We start from the raw sequence: 19,160 nt of genomic DNA, 5'->3' as shown, positions 1-19,160 counted from the left end.
TAGCAATTTTTATCTATTTTCATCAGTTCACCATTTTTTGATAGCAGCCGACACCCACACCCTTCAATTGCCAATGGAAAACCACCATTTCTCATTTAGACCATGAGATTTGGTGAGAGGCATGCACATGTGACCCAGGCCTGAGACAATCAGAGTATCTCATTGTCTCCTTGGCTTCAGTGATTGATTTAGGAATAGACCCCTGGCAAATCCAGGTCAATGAGAATTCAGATCTGGACTTTTGTCAGCTCTCTGGGCATGACATGAGGAGTGAGAAGAAGTCAGGAAGGGATTCTGTTTTTCCTGAGGGAGAGAAGCTATAGATTCTGTGTTACTAAGAGCCATCAAGGCACCAGATTGATTCCAAGAATAAAGGGTGCCAACCTCACCATGAACTGAAGAACAAAGAGAGACCTGACTTAGGCTCCTGGATCAAGCTATGCCTGAAGTCCTACCTCAAGACTTTACAGCTATTAGATCAGGTAGAACAGGTCTTCTGCCCCTGAAGGAGTCCTGATTAAATAATCATGGAATCCCATAATCATGGAATTTGGGGAAGCTAATGCCAAGGATGTTTAAGATGATCAATATGGAGGCTGCCTGGGTGGGGCAGTTGGTTGGGCCTCTGATTCCTGGCTTCGGCTCAGGTCATGGTGTCAGTGTCATGGGATTGAGCCCCGTGTCAGGCTCCATGCTCCGCGTGGAGTCCGCTTGGAGTTCTCTCTCACTCTTCCTTTGTCCCCCCTGCTCGTGCTCTCTCTCACTCTCTTTCTCTAAAATAGATAAATAAAGCTTTGAAAAAAAGAACAATAAATGTGTTGAATCTCAGAGATGAAGTCCTTAGAGACTAAGCCGGACTGAAAGAAATAGGGGGAGGGCCTCCAAGCTGCGGGTGTGGAGCAGGGGAGGACCCAAATTGCCTTTATGGCCTCCCCCTGGTGGCAGCACATCTGTCCCATACCAGGAGCTCCTGCAGTTCTAAGCACTAGACTATAGGTTGGCCTGGGAGAGCCGCATGCCATGAGATGCATGATCCCAGCTTCCTCGTCTTGGCAACGGCCCTTCATCATTGTGTTTCTACACAGCAGCCTCTTATCCTTTCATCCAGGGAAGAGATGGGGTCTGAGCCGGCCTGGGAGAGTGCAAGCCGTATGGCTGGGAGAGGCTACTGCAAACAGTGGTACTGCTCAGAGGGAGAGGCGGCCTCAGAGGGAGAGCAGAGAAGCCTGCCCCAGACCGGACTGCTCTGAGGCAGGCGCCTGGCCCAGCGTGCCAACCTCCATCTTGGCATCAGTGCCTACACTTTCTGGCTGACCTTTCTGAGCAGATATTTCAGGAAAGGGAATGGAAGCTCACACCTCGCTCTGGCTTCCCCACCTGCAGAGACAATCTTCAAAGGTGCCAATGGCTGCACTGGCTGCTGGCCCCCTTCTCTCTGCCACGACCCGGGCTGCCATTGGCTGTGTTCTCCTCCAGTCCACAGGGCCTCCCACCTGGCCACAGCTCCTGGATCCAGCTTCACTTCTGGCCTGGCCACGCTTCCTCAGAAGGCAAATGGCTCTCTTGCCCTGCATGGAGGTTCCTGAGTATAATAATTTGGGTTCCAGTTCCACTTTCTCCGGTGACTCGTTACTTGTATATATTGGTGTCAGTTTGTCCACTTGAAAACCGAAGACTTCCCCAATAGTGAAAAGCCTCACTGCACTTCTATGAAAGGGGCCCCTAGATTCCCATTCTACAGGCAAAGTAGGCAAGGCTCAGAGGGTCCTTGATGCCATTCATTCAGCAGTCTAATTTAACAAATACTAGCTGAGGACAGTCTACTTGCCAGGCACTGTATTAATTTCTCAGGACATTAAGGGGACCAAAACAAGGTCCTGACCCACATACAGCTCAGTTGGGGTGGGTGACACACTTGCTGAGGGGCATAGAGCAAATTGTCTTCTCCTCTGCACACAGTAGGTACTCAATCAATGCATGAATTGGCTGAAATGCCTTATGGGCAACTGATAAGGAGCAATCACAGGCAAAAAGACAGCAGGATGTAAAGGATACATCACGAGAAAGGAGATGTCAATTTCCAGCCTGGAGGATAGGTTTGCAAACAAAAAATCTATCATATCTGAGGCTGTTTGCTAAAGACTAGCATGGAGTTGAAAGAAACAAGCAATGGTGGATGGTGTGCTTGGCACCCGCCTGACAAAGCAGCTGGGGGCCTGCAGGGCTCTGGAATGGTCCCCAGATCCCCCCAGTCAGGGCTTCAGAGAGGATGGAACCAATGCAACCAGGATGGCCTGCTGGTAACTCTGGTAATGGGGAGGGAGGGTTTGCAAATATGAGAATGAAGCCCTAGGATGGACCAGCCTCAGAGGTGATAGCACCAGGCTCTCTTTCTCCTCTGGACCTTGGTGGTCAAAGTGTGGTCCACGGACCAACAGCATTGGCAATACCCGGGAATTTGTTAAAAATGCAGATGCATTTTTGTGTTATGCAAATGCAGGTGCATTTATTGCATTATGAAAATGCAATATCTAGGCATTTGTTAAAAATGCAGACTCTCTGCCCCATTTCCCACCTTCTGAATGTGAGTCTGCATTGCCAAAAGGTTCTCCACTGTTTCCCAAGGCTGGCCGCATAATAGCATCACCCTGGGAGGTTTGGAAAACCCTAGTGCGTGGATCTATTCCAGAGAGTCTGTTTTAATTGGACTGGGCTGTGGCCTGGGCTGCAGGAGTCCATTGAGATACAACTGACACATAACATTGTATATGTTTAAGGTGTGAATGTAATGACTTGATACACTTTAACATTGCAAAACAGACGCCACCATAGCATTAGCGAACACTTCCACTGCATCACATAATTATCATCCCTTTTCAAACAGGACTTTTTAGTGTCCGGGGGGTGGTCCTAATGTGCAGCCGAGACTGGGGACCATGGCTTTAACTTTACAGAGTACGTCCTGAAACTTGACCTCATAGGCCCTTCGCTACAAGCCTGGTAGCTCAGGAAGGCCTGCTTGTCCCCATCTTTCAGAAACGGCATTATCCATATTTACCAGCCTAGCAGGTTGGTGTAGAGCAGTGGTTCTCAAAGCCAAGTCCCCAGACTAAACAGCATCACCCCGGAGCTTATTAGGAATGCAAACATCTGAACCAGAGACTGGCGATGGGGCCCAGAATCTATGTTTTAGCAGTCTTTCCGGTGATTCTAGGGCAGGCTCAGGATTGGGGGAGGAGCTCTGGCATCTGTTCCTGGCTCTATGTGTCCTTGGGTGGGAGACCCTCCTGCTTTGGGCTTTAGTTTCCACATGTGTAGATGAGGGAGGGGTGGAGCAGAGCGGGGCTGCCATCCTCCATAGAGTCCCCTGGCACACTGCCCATCTGTCACAGCACTGCTCCCCAGTGCGCCTGGACAGACCCTGGACTTCTCTCAGCACTCCTCCCATGCCCACAGGCAGTGTGGTCCTCTGGGGTGGCTGCGGTTGGCACTGAAATTTAAGTCTCTTTACCATCCCAGGTGCTGGCTGATCTCTGAGGCTCCTCTTCAGTGTTAGTGGCAGGTGTGAGCCTGGACCCTGGCACCCGGTGCTTTTTCTCTCCTCCTCCTCAGACTCTGAGAGATGGAGAAGCTGGTGCTTCTGCATGGGCCAGAAAGACGTGTCAAGGGGGCAGGCAATCTGTCCTCACCTTCATGCCCTTCCACACCCCCACACTTTGTACAGGTCGCCTCCACACCCTGATGTCTCCTCTGGCCTAATCCTATTGTACCACTGAGGCCCAACTCAAACGACACCTTCTCCATGAAGTCCCCTGTGCCTCCAGGTGGGGACAGCTGGACTTGACCAGAGAAGGGAGCGTGTCCTGCCTACATCTCCATCATGCATCTCCAATACAGTCTGCCTCCCCCACTGGTGGGCTGTGGCTCCTGGAGATCAGGGACCCATTAGGATCCCTAACAGTAAGCCCTAGGCTTGCTAGGGATAAATGCTCAAGACAAACGTGATTGAACGAGGCACCCAGATTCCCAGTGTCAGGGGCAAGATGTCCTCAGGGGCCCCAGTACGTTCCTGCTAATGGTACGTTTTGCACCTCCCTCCACCAGCATATCGGCCAAATTCCCACTTGCCAATCATCCGGCACTCAGAGTCCACTGCTGCCCAGCTGCGGGGCTGAGAGCTGCAGAACCCTGAGCTGCTAGGCTGTCCCGCACAGCCTGTCTGGCCTGACACCCTCCCAGCGATGTGGGAGGGAGGAAGAGAAGGAGGCGGACAGGTGGCAATGTCGTGCGTACCGCAGTCTCCAGCCAGGAACCAAGGGGCAGATTAGTGGGGCGGTGACTGCAGTCAGATTACTGACCCCAGAGAGGCAGGGAAAGCAGCACCGGGACTAGAAGCACACTCACACACCCAGCCGAGTTCCAGGGACCTGGAGACGCTCCCTCCCTCAGCTTGCCTGTGTGGCTCCATCTGCTGTGCTCAACCCTACTCTGAGGGAGAAAGAGTGAGGAAGGCCCATTCAGTCATGTGAGCACCTACTGTGTGTTCAGCCATGGGTGAGATGCAGTAGGGCAGCAAGGAGAAGGCATAGTCCCTGCTCTTAAAGGGAGACGAGAAGGGGAAAGATCCTGGCATAGGATGAACACAGCCGTATGTCTTGTGTAGGACGATGAGCACTGAACACCTTGCCAGTCTTTGAGGGAGAGGATTGTGTATAGAACACCTACTATGTGTCAGCCTCGTGAAGGGACTATGTACTCAGCTCATACTGGGTGCCAGGTCTGGGGTCCTGAGAGAGGGGAACGTGGAGTGAGCACCCACCACATGCCAAGCTCTGTGTGCAGAGCCTCATTCACAATGAAACCTTACGCCAGTTCAGGGAGTGGGCTTTCGTGCTCGGGGTCTCCCACCTCTACAGGAATCCAGCCCCTCCTCCTCCAAGGCTCAGCTCAAAGGCTAGGGGAAGTGTTTCCTGGTCTGTTGGGTAGAACTCTGGGCTCTTTTCTCTGCTGTCCATCAGCAGCACGTCAAGGCAATCCTCATTTCATCTGGCTGGGATGATGGACAGCCAGACAGCCACATGGGCAAACCTCCTCATGGGCACCACCAGGCTCCCTCTCAGTCCTTGCCACCCAGCCACAGGGTAAGTGCTCCTGTTACGCATTTTACAGCCTAGGAAACTGAGCTGCAGGGAGGCTAAAGGGCCTGCCCAAAGCCACACAGCCAGCAAGTGACGGAGCCAGAGCTTGACCATGAGCCTGGGCATTTCCACGGCCATTGGGTGAATTCGCTGGGCACGGATGAAGGCTGTGACTCCCCCTGCGTCTCCCCTCCGAGTTGGTGCGTCCGTGGGCATAGCAGCGCCCAGAGGATGTCCACTGGCCATTTTCACGGCAGTAAAGAGAAGTGTTGGTCCTGACTTGGCTGCCCCACACCCCACTCCCTGCTAGCAGCTGCCTTGACAGGCAGAGACCAGCCTCCTCTGGGGCTCACCAGGACAGGGCATTGGATTTCCAAACTGGGGACATGCTAACATTTCCCGGGAGAAAAGACCAATCTGGAGAAGCCGGGCTCTCACCTGCCCCCTGGGAACTGGCGTGCTACGGTTACCCATGATGCTCTCCCTCCACTTCACAGAATAATTGCAGAACAGATTGCACCGGAAGGAGAATTCCTGGATTATGGAGGCATGATTCTAAATGGCTGTTTATCTGTGTTTTGCCTCATTTCTTAAAAGAAAAAATGGTGAGAATTTAAGGATGTGAGTTGAATGCCAGGAAAACGGAGGCTGTGTCCATCACCCCAAGGAGGATGGTGGGGAGCACCATGGAGGAGAAGCAGGGAGGCGTGGTGATTACCACCAGCTGCCTGCTATGCTCCTTCCTTTTCTGTCACAGCTGTACATATGAGGAAATGAGGGTCCAGAGAGCTCAAATGACTGAGCAAGGGTCACACAGCACTGGCACAGAGGCACCAATAGGTCTAATCCCAAAACCAAGCTTTCCTGCTTCCCATGGCGAGTTGGCACACTTTTCAGCTGCTTCTGTCTGAGACTCTCTGGACGGCTGCTCTGCTGGGACAGAGGACACAGAAACCCCACAGGTTCAGCCTCAGGCCTGGAGATGCCAGGCTCTGCCTGCTGTGGGCTCTGTCAATCTGGGAGGGGAGCTGCAAGGGAGACCACAGCTCTCACCCGTGCCCAAGGAGTTCGCAGTCTCGGGAGAGGATGAAAGACCCCTGCACGGTTAGGTGCAAGAACAGTGCCTCATCCTTAGTCCAAGGACACATCTGGGCACCCTGGCTTCCGCAGCACTGATGGTCTGGGCCTCTCCTCGAACCCCGAAGTATGTGATCATCTCCCTGAGGCTCAGCTGCGGGGCCCTTCCAAGGCAAGGCTAGGGTCCTCGTTCAGACTGCTGGATTAGCATGGCCACCTCTGTAATTTGTCAATCACTAGACCTTGGACAAGTTGCTTAACCATTATGAGCTCAGTTTGTTCATCTGAAAAATGGGAACAATATACCTCTCTTATAGTATTATTGTGGGGATGAAATGAATTCATTCAAGTCAAAGGCTTAGGACAGTGAGTGGCTTTAGGACCCAGGACAGGTTGATTCTTCATTCAATAATTTATTTATTCAGCCCCTGTGCCCTGGGGATGCAGAAGTGAGACACAGACCCTGCCCACTTAAAGCCTGCGAGCTAAGAGGCTGAGGAGGAGTGGCAGACGGATGAAGGACCCCCTCTGACCCCCTCCGTGGGTTGTGAGCTGCCATGCAAGCGACCACGGGGCACTAAGGGAGCCCAGATGCAGAGGGTCAGTGAAGGCTCCCAGGAAAGGTTATAGCTAAGCTTAATTTTGATGGGAGAAGAGTTATTCACCAAGACTGACAATCAGGGGGACAGGTGGACAATTAGACACAAGTCAGGCATTCTGGCAGAAGGAACAGCGCACACAGAGGCCCAGAGGAAAGGGAAAGCACGGCACGTCTATGGAATTGCAAGTAGCCCAGGATGGCCAGCTCTCAGGTGTGTGACAAGCAGTGATGAGTAAGAGACGGAGGGGCCGGACCCCCGGAGAGCCTTGGGAGCTCTTATGGCTTGAACTGTATCCTCCAAAAGTTGTGTTGAAGTCTTAACCCCCAGGACCTGTGAATGTGACTTTACTTGGAAACGGGATCATCACAGATGTGGTTAGTTCAGATGAGGTCGCACTGGAGTGGGGTGGGCCCTTCCTCTAACATGACTGGTGTCTTTGCAAGAAGAGGAGAGAGACACGGGGAGGAGAATGCCAGGCAAAGATAGAAATGTGAGGGAAGAAGGCCGAGTGAAGCCAGGGGCCTGCGTGGAGCGCCCCCAAGAGCCAGCCACCGGCAGAAGCTGGAGGGGGCAGGGTAGGACCGTTCCCTCCAGCCTTCAGACGGAGCATGGCCCAGCTGACACCCGAATATTGGAATTCCGGCTTCCAGAAGCGTGAGAGTATACATTCCCAGCTTCTTACGCCCCCAGCTTGTGATACCTAGTTACGGCAGCCCCTGGAACAAAGCCAGGAGCTGAGCCACTTACAGCTGTGTCAGTGTGGAGAGGGTTAATCCCAAAGGTGCCTCCCCCCGCCCTGCCCCCGCCTGGTACACAGGGGCACCTCCCAGAGGCCTGGCTTTCTGCTCCCTGCCTGGTGGCGCCCACATCACCTCTGCCTGACCCCACAGGGCCGCTTCCTGTCCGACCCACTCCACCTGTGCCCACTGCCATCCGATGGCCACAGCCACAGCAGCTCTTGGCCGAGATATACAGCCAGCCTCGGGCGGGGTGAGGGGCCCCGGCCGCCCTGGCATGAATCATGTTTATTGCAAACAGGAAACAAAGGGAAGAAGGGAACAAAGCCCTGGACAGGGGAGCTGGGCAGGCAGAGGGGAGGCACCCAGCCGGCAGGGGGGGCCAGCTGAGAGGCGCTGCCCGCAGAGAGACCCATTCATCTCCCAGCGTTTGCCCCAGGACAGGGGGGTGAAGAGCCGGGCGCTCTGCTGAGGGTTATCTGTGCGCGTCAGCTGTGCCGCGTGCTGCGTGCCAGCTTCGCGGGTGCGTCAGAGATTTGCCGGGCTCTCGAAGGGCTGGGGGTGGCGGGAGGCGCCAAGCGCAGCTGCCGGCCCATCCGTTACCCCAGCAAAGGCCCAGCTTTCAGCGCCGTCCATGGGTGAAATTGTGTTACATTCTGCCTGGTAATGAGGGGCTGTGCTTCCGGGCGCAGGGCCAGGACCTGCTCTAGCCACCAACCCGGGCTCCCGGTCACCACCCCGGCCCAGACTGGCCTGGCCTGAGAGGAGGGCAGGTGCAGGCACCGGGATGGGGAGGAGGGGAGGGTGGAGGCAGAGGGTGGCCCCAAGGAGATCATAGGCAGCCGGACCTTAGTGAGCACTGCTGTGCACCCAGACCTGTGTCAGGAATTGCTGCTGTACCCTAACACTGGGTTAGACTCCTCTGGCTGCTGGGACGGATTAACGCAGATGGGGTTGGGGAGGCTGAGGACAACAGAAGTACATTCTCTTGCCATTGTAGAGGCTGGAAGTCCAAAATCAAGGTGTTGACAAAAGTGGTACCTTCTGGAGGCTCTGAAGGAGAGTCTGTGCCCTGCCTCTCCCCTATCTGCAGACAGTGGGCCATCCTCTGTGTCTCTGGTGTCTCCCCTAGCTGCTGATAGTGAGCCATCCTTGGTGTCCCTGTGCTCATCGATGCCTTGTTTCAACCTCCCCCTCTGTGTTCACACGCCAGATTTCCCTCTTCTTATGAGGACACCTGTCACTGGGTCAGGTGCCCCCTCAGCCACTATGACTTCATTTCAACCTAATGACACCTGCAAAGACCCTCTTTCCAAATAAGTTCCCATTTGCAGGTCCCGGGACTTAGGACTTCAAGATACCTCTTGGGGGGAGGGGAGGAGCACAATTCAACCCACAAGGAAGCTCACGTTTGCAGACAGCTTATTTGGTGCCCGGCACTCTGCTATGACCCATGCGTGAGCTGTCTGATCGGATCCTCACACCAGAAGTAAGAGGTCGGTCCCGTTACTATGCTCACTTTTGAAACCAGACTATTGAGGGGAAAAATTGAGGCTTAGAGACACATAGCTGAAATGGGGCGGGCCCCCATCCTGACCCAGGCCCAGGAACGTGTTGCACAGAGTCACGCCATAGTTGGAACATCACAGCAGTGACAGTGGGGTGAGAGGGGGAATGTGCACCTGGAGCTCTGAGCACAATCAGTTGGGGCATAGGATACAGATGGACATAGAGATACAAGGAGGCTTCCTGGAGCAAGTGACCCAGGAGCAGAGATCTGGAGAGTGTTATCTTACAGACAGGAGACTGGGCCCCAGAGGAGGGAAGGACAGGCTTGAGGTCACAAGGCATTAAGGGCTGGGGGTAACAGGCTCCGGCCTCTGCACCCTGGAGAGAGACCCCGCAAAAGAAGAGGCCAGAGAGGCCTTGGCTCCCACGGCCCCTTCTGCCTCCCCCTTGCTGGGAAAGGGCACTTAGCCTGACTTCAGTTCCCCAGAAGGGGCAGGGAAGCCCCGGGGGAGGGGCAGGGAAGGGTGACAGGGCTGGGGACCAGCTCTGCTTCTTAGCAGCTGAATACACTTGGGTTCCTCCCTCACCTCTCTGGGCCACTTAGTTCAACAGCAACTGGGCCAGATCAAAAGGAGACAGAAGGGAAGGTGGTTTGGAAGGGAAAGGCCTTTGGGAACTGTCACCACTTACTCTAAGACATGCGAGATCTGACTCTAAGGACACTTCCCTGTCCACCATCTGTGGCACACCCTGCTTCTCCCACTGCCCGAGCCACCTGCTGTCCTCCGAAGGGGCCGCACACTCTCACCTCGATGCCTGGGTGCCTTCCCCCCAGCCAGGTCCTCTTGGCAAACTCCCAGCTTTACGTCATGCTGGTGGGTGGCCTTGGACAGGGGCTAACCTCTACAGACCTCAGTTTCTACAAGACGGAAATATGAGCACCTAATTCCCAGGGTGGCTGCGAGAGGACTGCGAGATCGTGAGCATTCAGCACAGTGCTGGGTGCCATCACTATGCATCCGAGGTGGTGGTGGGTCCCACTTGGGCAGCTGGGAGGATGCTGGTGGCCCCACTTCCACAAGCGGGAGTACAGAAGGCAGGGACAGCCTCGAGGCAAGGGGCAGGCAGGACGACAAGGAATTTGGAGTGACTTCAGAGGCAGAGTCTGAAGATAGGACCCAAGGGTCATCGGCTGCCAATGGCACCAACCATTTGTCTTCCTGGTTGCAGCCCAGGTCCTGCTTCCTGCACACCCGACGAGCTCCTTCACACATCCAGCCCGTTGCAGGAAACCTGTCCAGCTCATTCTCCAGGACACAGGTCGGCCAACTCCTCTTCTGTGAGGACAGTCCTGACCTTCCTTCCTCCTCCCCATCTCCATGCCTCCAAAACTCCCTGCACCTCCTTTCACTGGCCAACCTCCAGGTATAGAACCCTGGGCTTTGACTTCTGATCCCTGGGCCTAACACGGGAAATACTTCTCTATAAATCAATGAGTGAAATGAGTCACTGAGTCAATGTGTGGGAAAGGAACAAATGAGAGAGTCGCCAGTCTCAGCACCCCCACTCTCTGTGGCCACTCCTGCCTCCTCTTTCCCCTTTGTACAGCCCAGCCCACACCCCACAGGGGAGATCTGCCCATCACCCCCAGCAGAGAGACCCTGGCCCAGAATGCCAGCTCCAGCGGGCACAGGAGTCCCTTCAGCCCTGTCATCTGCTTCTTGCCTCTTCTTGCAGGCTCAGCAGTGGGGACACCTGACAGCGGGGGGAGAGGGAGGGGCTGTGCACCTGCTTGGTCACAGGCAGATGCAGTCCTCACAAGGAGAAACATCCCAGCCGTTCTACCCACCCCGGACTCACCGTGTCCTCATTCACTGGGCAGGCTCTCCGTCTTCCAGGGCCCCTGATATTTAAGGAAATTAAGGTCAGGTCTGGCTGCTAAATATTTGTCTAAGCCGAGTAGAAAATGGTGCCAGAGAAGGAGGCCTTCAATTTCATGAGCAAATAAATCATATGATGGGAGAGTGGGCTGGGAAGTGGAGGGGGGGAAGGATGCTCAATTATTTAGAACAAAAAGTGCCTCCTAAAGGCTGAGGGGCCTGTCCCTGCCCCCCGCCCCCTTTTAAAAGCACGGATCTTTCACTTTGCTCTGTGGGCCAAGGTGGGGGGCAGGTTAAGGTTACAGATCAGTTGACCTTGGGATGGGGACGTGAACCTGACTACCCACGTGGGCCCAGTGTAATCACAAGAGTCCTTTGAAGTCCAAGAGGGAAGCAGGAAGTCAATGTCAAAGTGACCTGGAGTGAGAAAGCCTTGACCAGCCATCGCTGGCTTTGAACGTGGAAGGATGGAACACAGCCCGGCCCACACCTTGGTGTTAGCCCTGGGGGACCCATCTTGGGCATCTGACCTCCAGGACTGTAGGGTAATACATCTGTGTTGTTTCAAACCACTGTGTCTCTGGGAATGTATTACAGCAGTAACAGGGACCAGACGCAGCCCCTAATGAGTGATCAATGCTATCACTGCTTCGTCATCACGCAAGAAAAATATGTTGATTAAATGAACAAAATGAACCCTGGCCTGGGTGTCAGGAGTCCTGGATTCCGGTTCCCGTCTTGCCCCTAACTGGCCGCCCTGCTTGGGACAGCGCCCTCTGCTCTCCAGCAAAGATTTGGATTGCCAAGTCTTGCCTCCCAGTTCTAAACATTTTCTTGTAATAATTGTCCCCTGAAAGGTTCCTGTGCCCGCCGCCTGCCCCCCTCCCCCCGCAGGCCCCGCACTCCTCCTCTCCACCTGCAATCTGCTGCCTGCTCCCGGGCAGGGTCCAGACTGGAACTGGCAGAGCCAGCGGCCCCTGGAGGAGGTAGTTAATAAAGGCGGGAGGAGAAGAATCAATGTGTGCTGACATCCCTATGACAGATTGGTGAGAGCGACAGATTTAATATCCTGCCGTTTTCCTTCCCCAGCCTGGGGGCCGGAATTGATTAAATAAATTAAAACTCCGCAGCTCGGGATGCTCTGGGTAAGGTCGTCTAGTCCTCCCGCTGTCGCTGTCCAGCCGCCCCGCTCACCCCACCCTGCGGCTCCAACCACCCGGCGGTCCTGCACAGCCAGCCAGGAATGGGGTCCTGGAAAAGGCAGGTGCCTTGGCCTCTGCTGGGACCACACAGGGATGCAGACGGGCCGTGGGTCCCCCTGACCCATGCATGGGATGGCAAGGGATGGGATGGGGAGGTGGGTGAGGAGAGGCAGAACACAGGAGGCAAAGGTAGGCTGAGACCCCACCAAGAGTTAGGTACAGGGGTGCAGCACAGAGCTAGACAGGTGTGTTACCTGCCTTATGCCTGGGTATGTGCCCAGGCTGCAAAGAGCAGGGGGAGCCCTTGGCAGAGGCCCAGAACAGTGGAGAGGGAAGGGACTTGTCGAGGGAATGTGTGGCCACGCTGGAGCTGGGCCCCCATCCCTTCCTCCCAGCCTGCTAAGGCCCACTCCCCAGCACACCGTATCGGCACGTGCTGACCTTCCCAGCCTGCTCCTTTTCAGTGCTCAGGTGTTAACGGTGATGGCAGAATGTGTCCTGAGGCTCAGACCAAATGACCCAGCCCAAATGGCTCTCCAGGGATGGTCCACAAGCCAGCTCCCCTTCCTCGGTGTGGAGTAAGAACCACCTGTCAGGCCATGGAGCTCCAGTGGGGTTCCCCTCCTGCTTCCCACGGTCTCTGCCTGAGGCCCAGCTCCTCATGATGGGGGAGGTATCTATGGGTCACCTCCCTTCTCACAGTACTCAATTTTATCAAACTGGTTGAATCAAGGGCAGATCCCCACTTCACAAATGTGGCGGGAGAAAGGAAGCAGCTTACCCAAGGTCAAGGTCTCGGCCTGGAGTGGAGCCCAAGATGCCTATCTGCTGCCCATATCAAAGTTCGTTCCACATCAGGAGAAGTACAGAAGGAAAGACTGGCTAGGAGCTGGGACAGGGCAGGGGTGACAGGGGTTAGGGACAGCAATGACATTGGCTCTGGACTCAAGAGCAGGAGTTGAGAAATAAGAACCAGAGACCCCCCCCCCCTTCTGTGCTCTCACAAAGATATCACCAGCTTCCTTCAGCCCACGTGACCAGGCAAAGGGACGAGGTTCTGGAGTCCAACCAGCCGCGTGGTTCAAGTCCAAGCTTCCCCACCGACCACGGATCCTCAGACCAGCCTTCAGCTTCTAGGAGCCTCAGTTTACCCATCTATAAAGTGGTGATGATGAAGGCACCAGCTCCTTGAGAAGCGACCTGTCCAGGGAATGTGCCAGAGCTGCTGTTTGATCTCAGGTGTGCCCGGGGCTCACCCAAGCCTGCGATGCCGACGTCTGGGGAGGATTGTCCTCGTCGAGCACCTGCGTGGGTCAGGCACACAGAGCGTGCTCAGCAAGGGTGAGTCGTGTACAAATCTGGGATGACACACCGTCCCCAGTAACTTTCTGAGGTTCACTTCACTTCTTAAGTTCATGAACAGAGTTCGAGATGTTGGGGAAACCAACAGTTCACAGACCAGCCCTTCCATTTTTTAGGAGGATTTGGGTCTGTACCCCCCAAACACAGTGTCCCCAGCAACCGAGATCTGTGAGAGAGGGGCTTGTGGTTATGGGGTCTGATGCCCCGGCCCAGAGCTTGCTCTCCCTTCCTTCACCCAGCGCTGCGGGGGCTTTGCTCGGGGCTCAGGGGGACCGTGGTTCCGTCTCTCCACCTTGAGCTGGTTCTTTGGTCTCTGGAGGGCTGTTTTCTCTCTCTTGTAGCTGAGGTGAGACAAAAGGCAGCCAGGCACCCAGGAAGCTCCCCAATGTCCCCACTTAGCTGTCAGCCTGTCTGCCAGCTCAGGCTCTGGTTCCTAACTGCAGCCCATGGGGCAGCCCCTCTCTCTCTCTCATAATTAATTCTTGTTCCAATTTAAATCCTTCCTGGGGACTGTTAAGCAGGAGCCCTGCGCGTGGATGGAGGCCAGAAAGGAGGCAAACTGGAGTGTGCAGAAGGCAGAGCAGGAAGCCTAGAGGTATGGGTGGGAAGACCAGTGGAAGGAGCCTAAGGAGGAGAATGGGCTTGTGCCCATTTCTCAGATGCTGCTCCTGAGGCCAGAGTCAGATTCCCCACCCCACCCCCCAGCCCGTCCTAGCCTGCCATTGCCCTTGTCCCATTCCAGCCCCAACCTAGCTCTTCCCTTCGGTTCTTTCTCTCCAGATGTGCCTTCAAAACCCAGGCTTCCAGGTGTTCTGGTTGACACTACCTTCCCCGCCCCCCATCCCAGGTAGCATCCCACCTCCACTCCTGAGCAGCCCCGCGGTGAGCAGGTGTGCCCCCAAACACTTTGCACCTTCGTCTCACCCAGCACTAAGTGGTAGAGGTCAGTTCAGTGCCGGTTTCTGGGTAGGGGAAAAGGAGGATCAGAGAAGGGCAGTGACTTTGAAGCCCAGCAGGGCTCCAGAGCCCAGGGACTCCTCTGGCCACGTCCAGCTCCTGCCCTCTTCTCCCTCTGGGTGGTGAGGCTTTTCAATCTGCCTTCCCCCAGGATCCGCTTTCCGCTTCTCAGCCCGAAGTGCAGCGGCTCCCCAGCCAGTTGCTGCTCAGCAGAGCCTTGTCCTGGTGCAGGAGAAGCCATTCTGGTCTGGGGAAGGGGGCCGTGGAGCCTGTTCAATGTTGTGGCTACAGAGCAGGGCCACTCGGGATGGGTGGCTTCCCTCCCTGGGACGCAGTGACCCCGCCCCCGGCAGCTCTGGGCGCACACGCTGAATCTCTCCGTAGGTACGTTCCTTGGAGTGAAGCTGCTGGATCCAAGCTTTGGTGCATTTTTAAATCCCGAGAGATGCCTCTCATCGCTCTTACAAGAGATGGCTCCGCCCATGACAGACGCCACTTTGAGGGCTAGAAGTGCCATCTTTTGGGTGAGAGAACAGGGCTAAGGGATTGACCTCAACTTGCTTCTGGGTCTCCAGTGGCTTCTCCTGGGCTTTGAAGGGAGCAAGTGGTGACTCTCCATCCACTGTCCTCCTTGAAGACATGAATGCTCCTGGAAGCTCTCTGACTCTTGTCCCCGAGCCAGACAACGAGGTCAGGGAGACAGCCCCTTTTCTAGCTTGCCCCAGGGGGTCTCAGCCTCTGCCACCCCTGTCACAGAGGCCCGGCTGGAGTCACAGCCCCCTCCATCCTTCTAGGGCATTCGTCCAAGGGATTTTAGATTGGGCCTTTCTTTCCCCGAGATAAAATGAGAAAATTCCCAGCCTGCCATTCATTCTCCAGGCAAGCTGGGAGTGGGAAGGTGTTATGGGCCAGGAGGAAGGGCCTGGGAAAGAGGGAGGCACCGAGACACCAGCCTTGTGGAGAGACATGGGTTGGAGGGTTCTTGTGCTGTGGTGGGGCACAGGGACCAGCAGGGGAAGGGCCCCAATGCACTTGTTCTGCTCCCAGCAGAGGGTTCTCAGTAGAGAATATGGGCCCCTCGGGAGACACCCTCAAGCAACAAAACAAGATTAGGGACTACCGCTCCCCAAGCCCTCCCTGCATGCCGGCCTTATGCTTGCATTTTCTCACTCAACTCTCCCGCAAACCCTAAACCCCAGAAATGATCCCATTTTCCACAGGGGAAACTAAGTGACTTGCCATGGTCACCTAGCTGGTGTGGGGGCAGCGCAGGATCCTAACGCAGGCCTCGCTGTCTCAACAGCTGACCTCTCAGCACCTACCCTCCAGCGGGAGAGGACCCTGGCTTTCCTGGCAGAGACCCAGGTCCTGCCTGGTAGGGCTCCACGTTCCTCCCCTCCTTCCCACCCAGACCTGCTGGTTTCAGACGGGGATGGGGAAATTTCTGGACGGTTCCTTCACCGGTCTCCTGGCTGGCATGGCCACTTGGCCATTAGCTCACCTGTGCCAAGGCAGTGAACAATGTAGATACCTCTCCTGTCCGATGCGATCTACTGGTCCAGCAGTGGAAGCTTCTGGAAACCAGTCTTTGGAAAGTCAGCTCTGGCTCCCTCTCCCTACCTCACCCCTCCCCCAGCCTTTGGCCCCCAACTAACAACCCTACACGGACCCATTTTCTTCTCTCCAGACAAGCACAGAAAACACATAATTCCAATTTCCCCATTGAGATCTCTCCTAAGTGGGCTGAGGGTCTCCCACGAGGTTGGGCCAAGGAGTCAAAGGCCAAAGATTATTGTGAACTTCCCAGAATGTGAGGCATAGATGTCCCTGTCCTCATGGGGGAAGTATTAGGAGCAAGCTCCCTAATCATGATGGTTAGGAGGATGCCGTGGAGACATTTGCCCCCTCACAGGCATCTGGGATGGCCACCGGGACCAGTGCGCACGGAGCCCAGCCCTCAGTCCACCCATACCTCAGCCTCATAAGTCCCAGGCCCCAGGGATCTGTCTAGCTCCTCTTCCCCTGCCCTAATCCTGCAGTCTTACAGGATTCATTGCTGACAATAATTAGGTCTCACAAGGATAAAACTTAAACAAGTCCAAAGCCTTTGGGGACGGTATTAGCACGCTAACACTGTTTGTGGTTTAAATATTAATGTCAGAGTGTAATTACTACCCCTTCTGTCGAAGGCAGCAGTTTGGAAACAGTTTGAGCCCAGCAAATGGGACCCATCCATCCTGGATGGCAATGTGCATAGGGGAGAGTTTGGCATTCTGGAGAATTCTGGAGCATTTAGAACCCAGGGCATTTAGAACAGTGGATATAAATCGACAGCCCGAGGGCCAAATCTGGCCTGCATACCTGTTGTTATTTTTTTATTTATTTAATGTTTTTAAAGATTTATTTATTTATTTGAGAGAGAGAGCGGGTGGAGAGAGACAGAGGGAGAGGGAGAGAGAGACTCTCCAGCAGACTGCCCGCTCAGTACAGAGCCTGACATGGGGCTCGATCTCATGACCTTGAGATCATGACCTGAGCCGAAGTCAAGAGTCAGACACTTAACCAACTAAGTCACCCAGGAGCCCTTGGAAACCTGTTTTTGAACGTTGATCCGCATTATGTTTAAACATAAAAATAACCCCAGATCTTGAATTTCTCTTTGGCGATGGAGAAACTTGGCTGTGCTGGACCACGATCCCCCATGCGGACGGCGGGCTGGATGGAGTGGCGGCCGTCCCTTGGAGAGGGGCACTTGTCTCACCCACCAAGCCCAGCCTACCTGGCCTGTTTGCTTCACCTGTGGGGGTCCAGCTGGTACCTGAATGTGCAGCTCCTGGTTTAGAATTTTGGAAAGTTGAGAAATGAAGAGGGTTGGAGCTAAGAACTAGGAGCCAGGAGCCCAGGCGGGGGCTGGCTGTCGATCTGGGAGAAGGGGCGTGCAGGGGGTGGGGGGGGTAGCTCCTCCCCTCTCCTGTCCTGCCAGCACATGGACCTCCTTGGGGTTAGGGGGAGGAAGCCCCAGCTTGTTCTAGCAGGCAGGCCTCCTCACCAGGACTGCCACAGAGGCGAGAGTCTTGGATCTTGCTGGATGTTTTCACAGGCAATTTGGTTCCTGCCTTTCCACCATGGCCATCATCCCTGAACCCTCCTCACCTCCAGCCCGGAGTGAGAGCCAGGCACTGTGGTCCCTGGATGGGACGGCTGCTGCGTGTCTTTGGACGGGTCCTGCGCCCTGCTGGGCTTCTCCCCGTCTGGACAAACGTGCCTATTTCACTCTTCCTCCCCAACTTCACTCCGGGCCAAGGCGGCTGCTGACAGGAGGCTCAAGCTTGGGTGCAGGGGGGCAGGGAGGGCTCATTCCGTACTCTCCTAAGCAAGAGATCCTGCCAGCCCAGGGTGCACTTTAGCCTGACTGCAGTAGAGAAAGGGTCTGGACCCCAGGCTGGAAACGAGGCAACCCCCCTGCGCCGCCTCTTACCCGCTGCGTGAGCCCAGCGAGTTACTCAACCTTCCTGCACCGGCTTTCCTAGTCGGTAAAGGAGAGAAATGGTGCCAACTTCACAAGGGTGTTGGGAGGAATAAATTAAGCCCCAGGCTCAGCAGTCCGCTTGGTACAGGTGCTCGGTAAATGCTGGACAGGATCTGGGGAAATGAACTTAGCAGAATCAAGGTGTTGTGTGAACTCGAATGTCCCGGGGTAAGGGGGAGAGGCCTGGGGATGTTTGGGGAGTCGGGGTGTGGGTGGGAGTGGACGGAGGGACTGTGGGGGAGCAGCAGGACAGGACGAAGTGCCAGAGGGGCTATGGGAGTGGGGGCTGTGCTATGTTCCCCATACAGGCCCAACGGGACCAAGGTCACATCAAGCCACCTACTCTGCTGGCCTGAGCAAAAAGGGGGTTTGTTATCCAGTCTTAAAGGTACCCTGTGGTCCCCAAGGGCAGGAGGAGTCGGGGCGGGACTGGATGGCAAAATGGTTGATTTCAGGGGCTGCTTCTGGGTCTTTCTCTGGATATCAACCCTTCTCTATGTCCCTTTCACTCTTCTCCGTTGCTCTCTCTTTCTGCTTCTATGTCTCTGTCCCTTTCTTTTTCTCTGTGTCTCCCTGCTTCCCTGCTTCTCCCAAGACCACTGTTTCCATATCTCTGTGTCTGTTTCTGTCTTTCTTTGTTTCTCAATATGCCAACTTGGTTTTTCCACCAGCACACAGCAGTCCCTTCCCCCATGCAGACCATCAGATGTGGCCACTGAGACCCCAACTTCCCACCACATCCGGTTCAAGTGTCTGCCCCTGAACACATCGGAATCACTGGGCGCCCCACTCCAGATCTCCGCACAGAGGATGCTTAGGGCCCAGCCTTGTCTGGCTCCCAAGTCCCTGGACCAGTCCACCCAGGTGACTAGGTGGAACAGGGCACAGGGCTTAGCGTTCAGAAGACAATGCATTTCTCAGGGAAGAGGGCTGGTCTGGACCCATCCGAAAATACATTTTCTCCAAGGCCTTGGGAGGCTGTGGCTGGAGGTTGGAGTTAGCCCCCAATGGGTTGTTAGCACTGAGAGTGACCTTGACATTTGGATGGCATTGATACTGACATTTAAGGGGTACGATAGGGTCAGCCGTCCTGCCATAAACCCCTGAGCTGAAATAGGGAGGTGGTGCTCAGATCAGAGATGGGGTCTGCCCCCTTTGCTCCAGGGC

Source organism: Lontra canadensis, unplaced genomic scaffold (genome assembly GCF_010015895.1).
Source record: "Lontra canadensis isolate GAN:19392208 unplaced genomic scaffold, GSC_riverotter_1.0 scaffold25, whole genome shotgun sequence".
In the NCBI taxonomy this organism is placed as follows: domain Eukaryota; kingdom Metazoa; phylum Chordata; class Mammalia; order Carnivora; family Mustelidae; genus Lontra; species Lontra canadensis.
The sequence above is the reverse complement of the archived record's forward strand: the minus strand, read 5'-3'. Positions refer to the sequence as shown.